This window comes from Octopus sinensis, unplaced genomic scaffold (assembly GCF_006345805.1).
Source record: "Octopus sinensis unplaced genomic scaffold, ASM634580v1 Contig14465, whole genome shotgun sequence".
NCBI classification, from domain to species: domain Eukaryota; kingdom Metazoa; phylum Mollusca; class Cephalopoda; order Octopoda; family Octopodidae; genus Octopus; species Octopus sinensis.
The window spans coordinates 31547-47437 of record NW_021833249.1 but is presented as its reverse complement, the minus strand read 5'-3'; the positions used below and the strand labels follow the sequence as shown (position 1 = coordinate 47437).

General features: G+C 38.1%; 1 long non-coding RNA gene across 1 annotated transcript; it reads left to right on the top strand.

Moving 5' to 3' along the window:
* The first annotated feature begins 554 nt into the window (after window positions 1-554).
* LOC118761504 lies at window positions 555-14811 on the top strand. Its single transcript, XR_004997431.1, has 3 exons — window positions 555-720; window positions 2275-2281; window positions 14802-14811. It is a non-coding gene; the product is annotated as an uncharacterized LOC118761504 (long non-coding RNA).
* Window positions 14812-15891: the final 1080 nt, after the last annotated feature.

The following is a 15891-nucleotide window of genomic DNA, read 5'->3' as shown; positions in this document are numbered from 1 at the left end:
ACATGCACACACACACACATACAAACACACACACACACATCCACACACACATGTACGCGCGCGCGCGCACACACACACACAAATACACGCGCACGCACACACACAGAGAAGAGGGAAAGTAATGAGGAAGTCAGTAACAGAGTCTATGAATGAGAGAGCAAGAACAAAATTAGAGAGACAGAGGAAGTGGGGAAGAGATTCTTTGAAAAAGAGAAAAAGAATGAAATGAGTAAGGAGTGAATGAATGAGTGAGTAAGTGGGAGAAGAAATATGAGTCTGAGTATAAGTGAGTGTGAGTGAATGATAAGAGAGAAGGGAGAGAGTAGGAGAGGAGAGAGAGAGAAAGAGGGTGTGATGCTTTGTTGGCAGCCAAGTTGATAAATGTGGATCTGCAAATATGGATGACATAATTTGTTCTGCAGTAGAGAACAATGCTCACAGTATTTGTACTGGGGAGAAAAACATTTGAATTTATTAAGTTAATAAAGGAAACTTCTACGTAGTCGTTCTACCTACAAGACATAGCAGCTAAATCTCATACCAGAAATAAACGTATCCTAGAAATCGTGGGCTATGATTTCAAACATAAAACTGTGAACCATAGCATTGAATTTATAAACTCAAAACATGGGACTCACGCTCAACAAATTGAGAGTACCTAGGCATCTTTAAAGCGTGGAAACAAACGCCGGTGTGGGACACACCGTTCCATGGTTGACTGTGAATTTATGTGGAGAAGGAGATATATGAAAAATAATTTATTTTATAAAATCCTAGAATGTATTGCAAACTTCCGTTCTTGAATTTTTTAAAACTAATAAATGTGTTTTAAGCAATGTTTTGACTATTATTTCTAGCAACTCCTCCTGGTTTACACGTAGCTTTTAAATATTTAATTTATTCGCGAATGTTTTAATGCTTTTCACTTTTTACTTTGCTCGTATATATTTTAATGTTTTGACTGTTATTTCTAGCAACTCCTGTTGGTTTGCTCGTATCTTTTAAATATTTAATTTGCTCGTGAATCATTTAATGTTTTAAACTGTTTACTGGAGCTAGTTTAATGTTTTGACATGCCCCTACCCCACTTTCTCGCTACTGTAACATCATGGAAGAGGCGGCGAACGCGCTGTTTTCTGATTGGCTGAAAATTCTGAAAATTATCAAATTTTGAACGCAAAATTTTTTCCAGAATAAATAAATAACGAATTCGGATTCAGCGTCAAAAATTACATCTACATGATACATTAAAATTTCTTTTTAAAGATTTCGACATGCAGTGACAATAACCACAAAGATCCGAGTTCGATTCCCGGCGATGCGTTGTGTCCTTGTGCAATACACTTTATGTCACGCTGCTCCAGTCCACTCAGCTGGCAAAAATGAGTAGTGCGTGTAATCCAAAGGGCAGCTTTGTTACATTCTGTGTCACGCTGAATCTCCCTGAGAACTACGTTAAGGGTACACGTGTCTGTGGAGTGCTCAGCCACTTGCATGTTAATTTTCACGAGCGGGTTACTTCATCAACTCGAACTCTAGTCGTTGTAACCGACGGAGTGCCAGAAAAAAGAAATGTGTGTGTGTGTGTGTGTGCGCGCGCGTGCGTATATATATATATATATATATATATATATATATAAATATATAAATATATACATATATATATATATATATATATTATATATATATACACACACACACACACACACACACACACACACACACACACACACAACACACACACACACACATATATAATATATATATATATAATATAATATATATATATATATATATATAATATATATATATATATATATAATATATATATTACTAGCTGGTGTACCAGGTAATTCCCCGGGGGTAAAGGTGTTCTATTGAAACATCTTCTTACTCTGATATAAAAAAGCAATTTCGAGATAACTGCCACAAAAGCTGTATTTTCCGTCACGAAAAAGTACAAAATCTGTCAGTTGGAGGAGGGAGAGACTGTTGGAGATTGGCGGGAGAGGTTTTTGGAGTTTGGCGAGAAAGATTGTCGGAGGTTGGTGAGAAAGGTTGTTGGAAGTTGGCGAGTGGCAAAGACATTATTCTGCTTAGCAAAGGTATCTGGGAAATGTATAACTGCTGTCATTCACAGAAAAAAACTATTGTTTTACCGTGAGAAAAGCGCTGTTGAAGTGTTAAGTGAAATTTGGCAATCGAGGATGGAATCCACGCTATGCCTGCATATACGTTGCAGAATAAAAAATTTATCTACTGTCATGGAAAAAGTGTAACTGTAAAAACGCTGAATTATCGGTGTACTGGGCATTCAAAAAAGTATGTATGAATAGAAATGCACGAATGAAGTTTTTAATGTTTCAGATTCACATTAAGGAAAGTGCAATAATAATATTTAGCAGTTTAAAACTGAGTAGTGAAATGCAGATTTAAGTCAACTGATCGTGAGAATTAAATATTGATCGCTTCGCTAAAATCTGCAGGTGGTATGAGCTATTTCCCTTTGGTTGTTTAAATAAAATATTCGTAATATGTAGTAGGTCGAAATATCCATTGGAAGGGCCTTATTATCAAATTTTTTCAACAATCTTAGTATGTCACGACGTTTCCAGACATTAGTTCTACTCACGTGTCAAATAAAGTGATATTGTCTGCAAAAATTAGAAATAGGACACACAAAAAAATCAATATTCAAAGTAATCGAACACAAACAATGAAATAGATTATTTCCCTTGAGTGTTTAAAAAATTTTTTGTACGGGTGCTATGGGTTACTTCCCTTGGGTGTCTAAAAAAATTAGTTATATGAGTTGGATATAAAGGTCGTATTATCGATTTTTCAACACGATACGTATGTCACGAGGTTTCCAGGCATGAGTTCTACTCACGTGTCAAGTTTCATCAAAATCAATAAAACGATGTAGGAGGAGTTAGCTAACAACGCCACAAACAAACACACACTGATTTTCCACATATGTAGTATACATACATATATATCGTAAAACTGACTCTTCCCATCGGTGAAAGTTGCACAATGATCTCAATAACAAGAACAACAGCAACAACAACAGCAGCAGCAGCAGTAGAAACATCAGCAACAATAATAATAATCCTTTCTACTAAAAGGAACAAGGCCTGAAATTTTTTTGCTGGAGACTAGTCGATTACATCGACCCCAGTGTCTCACTGGTACTTAATTAATCGACCTCAAAAGGCAAAGTCGACACCACTATAATAATAATAATAATAATAATAATAATAATAATAATAATAATAATAATAATAATAATAATAATCTGATGACTGGATGTTAAAACTTGTCTTAAAGCACCAAAACAAGAAAGCATCATACTCAGTAACAAAATAGCCAAAAAGAATATCTAAGAGAATTCCAAATACAACAAATCCCAGAATAAGACGTGCTGGAAACAAGAACAGAAAAACTAAGCGTATGAAAACCCGAGCTAAAACTGCTGCCTTAGATATTCTTACTGACAAATGGCAAGAAAAACCTCTCAATGGCAAATACCCAAAGAGAGCGAATAATGCAGATGTTGACAAAGCCCTTACCCACCAACGGTTAATGTCTTCTGGCTTAAAATCTGAAACAGAAGGGTTTATCATAGCAGCCCAAGATCAGTGCATACCTACAAGGAGCTACCAGGCCAACACATCAAAGAACGGCAGTAGCCCAACATGTCGTGTATGTCAACAACAAAATGAAACCATTGATCATGTTGTCTCCAAGTGCAGTCTTCTTGCGCCTACAGAGTAGGGGCTGATTCCTACATAGGTTAGATACCAGGAAACCCCAAAAGGGCAGAAAATGAAAAGATAGTGTTCATGGGAAGTGTTCTTATCCTGCGTAAAATAATATCTATGTAATCTCAAATTTTAAAACAAACTTGTAATTTTCTTATGTTTTCTTAAACATTCTCTAGAACCAAATATATGAGACCTTAGGCATAACACCAACTTTTTGTCTCTTGAGGTCTCTGGGTGAGACTTGGAATCAACTTGTACAAATACAAAGCAAAAGTCAAAAATATAATAATAATAATAATAATAATAATAATAATAATAATAATAATAATATTAATAATAATAATAATAATAATAATAATAATAATATTAATAATAATAATAATAATAATATAATAATGATAATCATAATAATAATAATAATAATATTAATATTAATAATAATAATAATAATAATAATAATAATAATATAATAAAAAATAATAATAACAATAACAATAACAATAACAATAACAATAACAATAACAATAACAATAATAATAACAATAATACTAATAATAATAATAATAATAATAATAATAATAATAATAATAATAACAATAACAATAACAATAACAATAACAATAATATAATAATAATAATAATAATAACAACAACAACAACAACAACAACAAGAATAATAATAATAATAATAATAATAATAATAATAATAATGATGATGATGATGATGATGATGATGATGATGATGATTATTAATAATAATAATAATAATAATAATAATAATAATAATAATAATAATAATAAACACCGGGGGACTTTTAGGATGTAAGAAGGAAAATTCAGAGCTCCGAAACCTATCCACAAACATCGAAAACAAGGACATCCTATGGAGCCAAAGTTTTACTAACAAAGAATTGGACTGTATCCGAGTAAGTAATACAAATTGAAATTTATTACTATTTTCGAAACGAAATGATGTATTTTGACTCGATATCATCTCCACCTCTAACGCAACACATGTAAACATGCGTGAAACATCACGATCATCTCCGACCCCAAACACCATGTACAAAGGAACTACGAAGAAATTAAATGCCACCGATACTATTCAACCCAAGAATAACAATCGAGCGGTACGTACATTAAACCTACAACAAAAAATGTACGTAAAACTACACGTGCGAAATAATGTGACAACAGAAATAAACGGACCGGTACCCTACGAAAATGACGACCGTCAAAATAATGGGCCGGACGTTGTACCTCATGTCCCGCAAATAAAACCCAAAAGACGTAAATGGACACGTGAGGAATACATTTCTATCTTACACGCATACTTCACAGCAGTACTCTACCCAAAAAATGAAAATAAAACAACACATACATATAAAATATGGAAGGAAAATAATAGAGATTTAGACTTGGATACAGCAATGAACCCTAATAAATTAGCTAACGTACGAAGATACATTCTCAACACAAAAAAAATATCAGAAATAGAAATAGAACACCTAAAAGAAAACATACACCAGGAAAATGTAGATAGAAGCCACACAACAATGCCCAATAATATAAACACTGAAACTGTAAAACACAAAGACAAACGCAACATTCCCAACAAACACGATGTAAACAACGAAGGGGAGCCTAATGATTATGATAATATAAATAAAATAATCAAAGAACTGAAAACCACAGAGCTCACAATGGACCATCGACCATACCTCCCAAGAATCAAAATAAACAAAATAACAACACCTATTATAAACAGCATAAACCTAGCCGTCACTGAACTGATAGCCACTGAATAAAAAAAAAGTGATATCACTGAGCTAAATAACCTAATAACGCAGCAGCCACTGCAGCCACAAAAGAAGCTGGATACTCACCCAACCCGCCCAAACAGGAGTACCACCCCACCCAAACAAACCTGTGGATAAATAACATCCAAAGCAAAATAAAAAAAAATAGAAAAGACCTGTCGATTCTTAATGAAATCAGCAAAGAATCAACGCTACTGAGCAACAAAAAGAGAACAAAAATACTCCGCAAATATAACATCACAGAAAAAGATTTGCCTGAAATAAAAGAAAAGCTGAAGCAAGATATCCTTGCCAAACCACAAAGGATCCGCCGGTACGAGAAACGCCAACGCTTCTTTGAAGAAAACAAAAAGTTCAAATCCAACCCCAAAAAGTTCTACCAAGAACTGGGCAAAAATAAAATAGAAGTCACTGCAGCACCAACGGCAGAAGAATTGGAAGAATTCTGGGGAGAAATATGGTCGGCGAACGAACCACCAAAAAAAAAGGAGTATCAAAATAACAAACTCGGCATCTGAACAAACTTGGACCCCCATAACAACTGAAGAGGTCACCCAGGCACTGCAAAGACTAAGCAACTGGAAGGCACCTGGGCATGACAAGATCCCCCATTCTGGTTGAAATATCTAACAGGAATGCACAAAAAGCTGGCTGAAAACTTTAACAACGTACTAGCAGAGCCAGAGACAATGCCTGAATGGCTCACGAAGGGAAAACCATCTTAATTCCCAAATCAAATGAAACAGAAAACTACAGACCAATAACCTGCCTCCCTACTATGTTCAAGGCATTTACTGCAGTGATATCACAAGGCTGAACAAGCACCTGGACGAAAACAACTGTTCCAGAAGAGCAGAAAGGATGCCGCAAAGGCTCATATGGCTGTAAAGATCAACTAATGATTAATAAAGCCATAACTGAAGACAGCCACAGAAAGAAGAAAGGCCTCAGTATGGCCTGGATTGACTACAAAAGGCGTTTGATAGCATCCCCCACACATGGATCCTCGAAACACTAGCCATTAACAAAGTAGCACCAACAATCATAAAATTCATAGAGCACTCTATGAATAAATGGCAAACAGTCCTACACCTCAAACAAAAGAGGGACTCATGAAAACCAAGACATCCCCATTAGAAGAGGAATATTCCAGGGAGATACGCTCTCTCCACTCCTTTTCTGCTTGGCACTGTCACCTCTATCTGATATGCTAAATAGAACTGGATGCGGATATAAATGTTAAGGCAAAACGATCAGCCACCTTTTATATATGGATGACCTAAAACTATACGCTGCAAATGACAAACAGCTGGAAACACTATTAAAGACAGTTCATGGATTTACCAAAGAAATAGATATGAAAATTGGATTAGAAAATGCGCCAAAGTAACCATGAAAAGAGGAAAACTAGTAAGAGTAACAACATCACACTAGATGAAGCAAATGAAATAAAAGAATTAGACCAAAGCCAAACTTACAAATACTTAGGAATCCATGAACTAGATAAGACACAACACACACAAATGAAAGAGAAAATAAAAAAAGAATATTATAGACGAGTTAGATCAATACTGAACACAGAGCTCAATGCTAAAAACAAGATAATAGGTATCAACACTTTAGCTGTCCCAGTTATAAGTTACAGCTACAATATCCTTAACTGGACACGAAATGAACTGACCAAAATAGACAGGAAAACAAGAAAAATAATGACAGGATCTAGGATGCATCACCCAAAATCTGACATAGAAAGACTATATATACAACGTATAGAAGGTGGTAGAGGCCTTATACAGCTGGAAAACTGTAATAATCCAGAATTCTACCAGTGAGAAACAACAAGACGCAGACGTAAAAGATATATATACTACTTTATTCTCTAATGTGGTAACAGTAACAATAAATGTGTCAGTGCTGAACCTTATCGCTGTAAAATAAGAAAGTGTTCAAATGCAAAACGACACTGGTCAAAGATGGCGTCTGGAACAGGGAGATGTGGTCTGCAACAATTTGGTTAAAGGCCTTTTGGTAAGGTGCTGCTAGAATCAAGTTCGGACGGAGAGAAAATATACGTGACCGTCGCCTTCAGTCGCTGCTGTCTCAAGTCGCTGCTTGATGGACGCTGGTGGTCAACGTCATACGATCCCCTTGCCTCGGCTAACTGCTACGTAGGCAAAAGGGTTCTTCTTCCGGTGGTGAAAGCACCAACCTCGCACGCGCGAAATACAAATGGACGGTGCACGAGCGCGCGCCGTTGTATAGGATCACTACAGAGCTACACCCCAGTGCGTAAGCACGACACAAAATTCCCTGTAGTGACTATAAAACTCAAGGTTGACACCAGATAACCAAATAGCACACAATATAATAAAAATGGCAAAATTTTACATCATACATAAGAAATTCACCAAAAGGAAAAAATACTCAAAATGAGCAAAATTCAAAAGTGCATGCATGAAAGTGGATACGTCACAAAGTATAGAGCCTTCCGCTGTAGGGAGCGGGAGAAAGCAAACTCACAGTTAATGAACCTAGGCGAAATTAAATCCAACTTCTCTAAAGTAGTTGATCCTGCGAAATAGCAGTTAAGTCAATTGCTGCAGGAGAGGAAATGGAATCGACAGATAGATCGCTAGTAACACAAAAGGCAAAAGTGCAAGCATGCTGGTGTGATGCGCGACACAGATAATTTTCTCTGTTAATTACGTGACCAACAGGAGTCTAACAGGGAAAAATAATTACGCCCATACATAGGCGCAGCGCATGTGAACATCCGACATACTATGAGTCGGGAAAAGAATTAAGCTAACGCAAACGTGTTGCAAAAAAACAAGGCAATACACGTGCGAAGCAAAGGCGCATGAAATGCAATAGAGCTTGCCAGACCGAAAAACAGCAATGAATATGCCAGTGGTTGAGCGATTATATGCCTCGTTCGTACAGGAACAAAAGTATGACATGCTGGCGCGTTATAATGGACAAACAACCCTCTCTATGTATACGTGACCCCTAGGGTCTATAGAAATGAGGTGTGTCCACAAAAGGCAAATTTAGCATGGAATAATCAAGCGAGAAAAGCATGTGTGACGTATGTATGTGAGAGATAGCATTTATGTGTGTGTACGTGTGTGCGACAAAAATACATACAAGGCGAAATGCGAGCAAAATAATATACAGCGCATAGAAAAATGTCTCTCAGTGCTATTTCAGACAATGGAGTTAATTTACCAGTCTGTAATAGCCTGATGCACAATAGCAGTTCGTTCTGTAACAGAATGTTGAGATCACAAATGCAGATGCCGATTGGACACATATCGTGTAACGGTTGTGGCTTCAATGCTGTGACAGGTTAACTGGAACAGAAGAATCTCGTAGATAGACGGTGCTGTTAATCCTTGGTGTGCATATGCACAAACAGCGTGCACGCTAAAGTTCCGCGAGTTGCTATGCGCATCTTGGTCGACGGTGTTGAAAAGCGACGGTGGTGGTGGAAGGCGACTGTAGTGGACTTGAGACAACATTGTTCTTAGTGGTGATGGCGACGAAGACAACGACGACGTGAAGTAGAAAGACGACGATGGCGATGACGAAGGTGGAGAAAAGGCATCGTTGATATGATGGCGTTCGTCATCGTGGCTGTAGAATAAGAAAGAGGCTCCTTCTACAACTGTTTGTGGTGGCCGGAAACAAATCGTCGAAAGATGATGACTGCGTAGAGTTAAATCGTGTTCCGACTTCGCAGAAAAACTGGATTTTTTGTTGTTGTTCAGTGATCTCTGGTTTTAGACCAGAATCACGTCGGGGTCACCACTGTAACGGTCTTAGTGTGAGTGAACATCTTCTCTTGTACTTTCGGGGTACAAGAAAGCAATCACTATTCGTTGCTTTAATAATCCAGAATTCTACCAGTCAGAAACAACCAGACGCAGACGTAAAAGATATATATACTACTTTATTCTCTAATGTGGTAACAGTAACAATAAGTGGTTATCTGGTATCCCTTTGGTATAAATGTGTCAGTGCTGAACCTTATCGCTGTAAAATAAGAAAGTGTTCAAATGCAAAACGACACTGGTCAAAGATGGCGTCCGGAACAGGGTCTGCAACAATTTGGTTAAAGGCCTTTTGGTAAGGTGCTGCTAGAATCAAGTTCGGACGGAGAGAAAATATACGTGACCGTCGCCTTCAGTCGCTGCTGTCTCAAGTCGCTGCTTGATGGACGCTGGTGGTCAACGTCATACGATCCCCTTGCCTCGGCTAACTGCTACGTAGGCAAAAGGGTTCTTCTTCGGTGGTGAAAGCACCAACCCCGCACGCGCGAAATACAAATGGACGGTGCGCGAGCGCGCGCCGTTGTATAGGATCACTACAGGATGTACATTTGGAACCCTATCGTGGTCGTTTTATAGGACATTTCAAGTTGGATTAAGTTTCTACTACCTTCCTTATATGGAAGATAGACCCTGTGGACGTCTGATTTTGGGTGTCAGCAGTTTCCTGGACTTTATGTCCATATGCTGGATTTCACTCAGATTCAAATTGACGACATTAATGAATGGACAACTTGTAATGCAAGGAAGTTTATAGCCGCAATTCTATTCTGGGAGTTCAGCTCAGTATTCAGGACCATTCTTTTCTTTCATTGACTTGTGTTGAATCTCTTTCCTAACTTCTACCTTACACCCAAGTTAATTAGAATCTTCGATCTATGTTCACGGTCTGTTGTGGTCACGTCATTATTAGCTGTCAGTTCACCACATTTGAATGAAGCTTTTGCACACTTGTACAGGCCAAATTCCATATTGATGTCATCGCTGAATTTTTTCAGTTACTAGTAGCCCTTTCAGACCCTTGTATTCTATATTAATAAAATTGGTTTGGAAATTGTCAGTTGATCAGTGCATGTCAGTCTGCTATAGTCACTCCTCCTCCCTCAAATAGCCCTACAAAGATCTTAGCGTTCCAATAAATAATAAATAAATGAAAATATGACGCTACATTATATACTTTACACACAGTTTGTACTGTTCACTAACAAATAGTGCCAAGAGTGGATGTGGTTTGGCATATGCAAACACATACATATGAATGTGTAACATCCCTTCTTGAGAAAAAAAAGGGGTCTTCTGGCAGTGAAGACAACTATGAGTAGTCTCCCTTGCACCATGGATTGTAGTCTAGCTGAATTAGATACTTTTTTTCTTTAACGGTATCGAACCGGTGGCAGAATGTTCTTTCTCCATCTGGTGGATCTTGTGCTTCGCACCGGTGTCTGAGATGTGTTGTTGGGCTGCTGATATGTGGTTGGTACACGTTGGGGTGATGATTCTGTGGGTGTTGTCACCAATGCAGCAGGTGTTGTACACGTTTTCCTCGGCAGCTCTGGTGTTAGGCGGATGTGGGCCCTGTTGCGTCTCAGCTGCCTACCAGATTCTGTTTCTATATATACGATCTTGGAGTTTCAGCTCCACTGACAACCTGTGCTGGGATCCATGTTTTAGTTATGGGATCTTGAGTATGCACATGTTGTCCTCCAAGCATCTCAGGTAAATATTGTGCATGCTTGTTGTAATACCTCTGTGATTGTTCTTGAGTGGCTGCTAGTTTTGCCCTTGTCTCTTCCTGGTCAATAGGAGGTTGGATTAGTTGGCAGGGTAGTTTTATACTTTCTGCCATTCAGCAATTCTGCTGGGGATTTCATATCAGCTCTCAGTGGTGTCGTTCGTAGGGACAGAAGTGCCAGGTGTGGGTCTTCCTTAGTCTCTCGGCATTTGACTAGTGTTCTCTTCACTGTCTGCACCTGTCTTTCTATAAACCCATGGCCTTTGGGATAGTGTGGAGATGAAGTTGTAATATTGAACCCATACTCATCGGCTAGCTTTTTGAATTCTTGTGATGTGAACTGGGTTCCCTTGTCACATATGATCTGCTCTGGTATTCCTTGCTCTGCTAGGAGCCCTCGAGCCACTGTAGTGATTGTTTTGGCTGTCAGGTCTTTCACTTTTCTCACAAATGGAAATTTGGAGTAGTAGCAGGCCATTATTAAATACTATTCTTGGCCCTCTGTGAATAGATCTACTCCAATAGTTTGCCATGGCCTTCTTGGGATGTCACTAGATATCATTTCCTCCTTTTGTTGTGAGGTTTTGTACTTTTGGCAGATGCGGCATGTAGAAACTGTCTTTTCTATGTCTTTGTACATGCGCTTATTGGTTGTCACATTTACAATGTGGTGGACCTTTCTGCTTAGTCCTTCCATCTCCTTTTTGTTTGTGATTGGTGGTCGGTCTTTGATAGGCATATCACTGTCAATCCTGCTTGGAGCTGCTTTCACTTCAGCATTGACCGACACAATATTTAACCTCCTGCAGGTATCGAGTCCAAGAATTGATGGGCCTTCTGTTCTTGTGACATATAGCTTAAATAAAGAAACGGAAACTGTGCCTTTACAACAAATCTGAAACGCAACGAACCAGGAAATTAACAAACAAAACATCGCTTCGCCTTCGGACAACATAAACAACGAATCCAAGATGGCGACCCCCGTCGCCGTACAGATGAATCTCGATTGTTTTCCTTTTGTGTGTCCCCTTAATCGTTGTTTTCCCCAGTTGTGGAATCACATCACTTGGTGTGAGGATTCCTTTTCTGACCCTATCCTCTTCTGTCATATTTTCTGGGAACATCTTGTATAAGCTGACAGGCAAGATATCACTCTGGGCCCCAGTGTCTATCTTCAGCCTTAAGTCTATGTTTGTTCTTTTCCTTCCGGCCTTCTTTTAGATTCTTATCGTCGTGTATGCCTCATCTTCTTTCTTCCGGTCGTCCTTTCCCATCTCATGCACATTTATTATGCCGATTGCCAAGAATTCCTCCTCTGAGGTGCTTTGTTCCTGTTGTTGTGCATGTATATCTCTTCTATTTCTGCTCCTCTTTGAAAATTGGGGCTTGTATCTCTGGGATTTCGTTATCCTACACATTTTTTTCCAGTGGTTCAGTTTTCCACATCCTTTGCAGTGTGTACCGAATGCAGGACATTTTTCCCGGTTATTAAATTCATGCTCTGTACCACAGTACCGGCATGTTCTTTGTTTGTGGGTTTGTGTCCTGTGCCTAGATACAGTATCTACACTGCTACCTAGTGGGCTTGTTTGTAAGCTTAGTGAGGCCATTTGTTTGGTAGTGGCCTCGAATGCTCTTGCAGTGTCTACTGCTTCTGCCAACTGGAGAGCGTCCTTACCTATGAGGGATTTCTGAACTTCTATGTGGGCACACCCCCATATTAATTGGTCTACAATTCTCTCCTCCCTGTCTTTGAATTTGCATTTCTCTGCAACATTTTTCAGTCTTGACAGGAAATTGTCAATTGTTTCTTGTGGGGCTTGTTTCAGGCCCTGGAATTCGTATCTGTGAATTCTATGGTTTGACCTGGGCTCTAGGTGCCTCTCAAATTTCTCAAGAAGTGTATCTGGGTTATTGCAGTCGGACTCTAACATATCCCAGCTATTGAATAAGTCTATTCCTTTATTACCTGACTACAGAAGGATATAGCTTACCTTCTCATCGTCAGTTGTGCCTGTCAGGAAACTTTTGAAAGCTAGTTGAGTTTTCTGTTTAAACTTTTTAAATGCCTCCAAAATATCATCAGAATCCCAATTCATAATCGGATGCAGATTCATCTGTACGGCGACGGGGGTCGCCATCTTGGATTCGTTGTTTATGTTGTCCGAAGGCGAAGCGATGTTTTGTTTGTTAATTTCCTGGTTCGTTGCGTTTCAGATTTGTTGTAAAGGCACAGTTTCCGTTTCTTTATTTACCGCTGCCACCATGTGATGTGTGTGTTGGGTTCTAATGGGATCGACAACCAAATGAAAACCATTGTTATTGTTTACGTGTTTATTTTCATTACTTGTTATACGGACGACGACATTCCAGCGTAGTAATACATTATATACTTTACACACAGTTTGTACTGTTCACTAACAAATAGTGCCAAGAGTGGGGATGTGGTTTGGCATATGCAAACACATACATATGAATGTGTAACATAAACGATAGTTTTTATATCCAGTTGAAAATTGTCGTCTGTTACTCTCAGCCTTCCAATATATATATATATATATATATATATATATATATATATATATATATATATTTGTAAAAAATGAAGTTCGAAAATGCTGCTGTATTATACAATTTTTAATTTTTATATATACATTATAACATGTTTCAGTTCCTGAAATGAACCTTATCAAAAAAAGTTATATATAAAAAAAGACAGCTCATGCCGTCAAACACAAGAAATTCATTTATAATACACAACGGAGTCAGACATCTTAGAGTTCATGTATAGTTGATATATAGTTCATGTATAGTTGATATATAGTTTGAAGTATATGTTCAAAGTGTTCGATGCAGTGGCCCACGGTGGCGATACGTATTCAATACAAGAAACAGATCAAAGTGGTGGAAAGCGGTCAATACAGAAGATTGATGTTTCCGAAAGAGCGAGGAATTCATTTTTACCTTAAGCAATTGTGATGACCCATGGTGGATGTTCGCTGGGTGGTTCTAGTGGGTTTTGTGAAGTGCTCGGTTTTATAATCAACGTTTTGACCAATCGTTTCGTTAGGTGGCTTTAGTCAAGCAGAACGAGACGTCATCATTATTTTGACCAATCGCTGCATTATAACTGCCTCTTGTTTGTTTCCTGTTTTGACCAGTCGCTTCGTTAGTCAAGCAGAACGGAACGTCATCCAGATTCTGCCCAATCACGACTTATAGCTACATTAGATCTGCCCCCTGTCTGTACTTGTTAGGTGACTAGTCAAGCAGAAAAGGACGTCATCAATATTCTGACTAATGACTGTCCCCTGTTTGTATCCTGTCCATTCTAGCAGAGCTAGACGTCATCAACTTGTTGACCAATCAGAATCGGGTCTGACCCTTAGCTGTATCGTATGTATCAGGGTCAGATTTGCACGAAAGAATTTTTTTCCTTTTTTACTAAGGCATATTTCCGTCAGAGCGAGTGTCTGTTTAAAGTAGCGGCCGTGGTGGAATTTTGCTTCTCCTTTTCGGAGGACTTATCTTTTGTTTTAGTATTCTTGGCCCAGGGTGTTTAAACTTGGTCTAAATTTTTTTATGAAATATAGTTCTTTATTTTGGCGTTGTGTGAAGGTTGCGTTGTCACTGAATTTATAGAGCGGGTTAGTTGTAAATTTCGGATTTACATTTCCAGCACATGTATCTATGTGTCCGCTGACCGGTATTTTGCGGTAATCAGGGTTTCTAATTTGTGATTTATGCACCGCCATTCTGTTACGTAAGCTATTTTTTGTATGGCCTATATACTGCCTATTGCAGCCTGCGCATGTTATGACGTAAATTAAGTTTTCTGATGCGCAGGTGAAGTTTGTTCTAATGGTGAACTGGTGGCCTTGTTCCAGTATAAATTCTAATCCTTCTTTCAAGATGACACAGATTCCGCAGTTGGGCCTTCCACATTTTCTAACTGCTGGTTTTGTGGTTGATGTTGAGTGCAGTGTAGCTTGGGTTAAAATCCTTTTCAAGGATTTTGGTTGCCGTTTACTTTTAATGATGGTGTGTGTTTCGAGGATCCGGTTCATCTTTGGGTCTCCCTTTAGTAGGGCTGTGCTTTGTAGTATGGTGTTGAAGGCCTCATTGTTGAGTGGGTTGTGTGTAGAGATGTAGGGAAGGGTTTTTAATTGTTCTTTCTGTTTTGGTTTTGTTTGTCTCAGGTCTTCTATATATATATATATATATATATATATATATATAATATATATATATATAATATATATATATATATATATATATATTGGAAGGCTGAGAGTAACAGACGACAATTTTCAACTGGATATAAAAACTATCGTTTATGTTACACATTCATATGTATGTGTTTGCATATGCCAAACACATCCCCACTCTTGGCACTATCTGTTAGTGAACAGTACAAACAGTACAAACAGTACATACATATATATATATATATATATATATATATATATATATATATATATATATATGTGTGTGTGTGTGTGTGTTGTGTGTGTGTGTGTGTGTGTGTGTGTGTGTGTGTGTGTTGTTGTGTGTGTGTGTGTGAATTTTAAAAAAAGACACCCAATCTTAACCAACCGACACTAAAAACCGAAATGAAACTCCAACAAAAATCCCAATGAAACTAAAGATCAGTACAATATTCTTTACTACTAAAGGCACAAGGCCCGAAATTTTGGGGGAGGGGAACAGTCGATTAGATCAATCCCCAGTACGCAACTGGT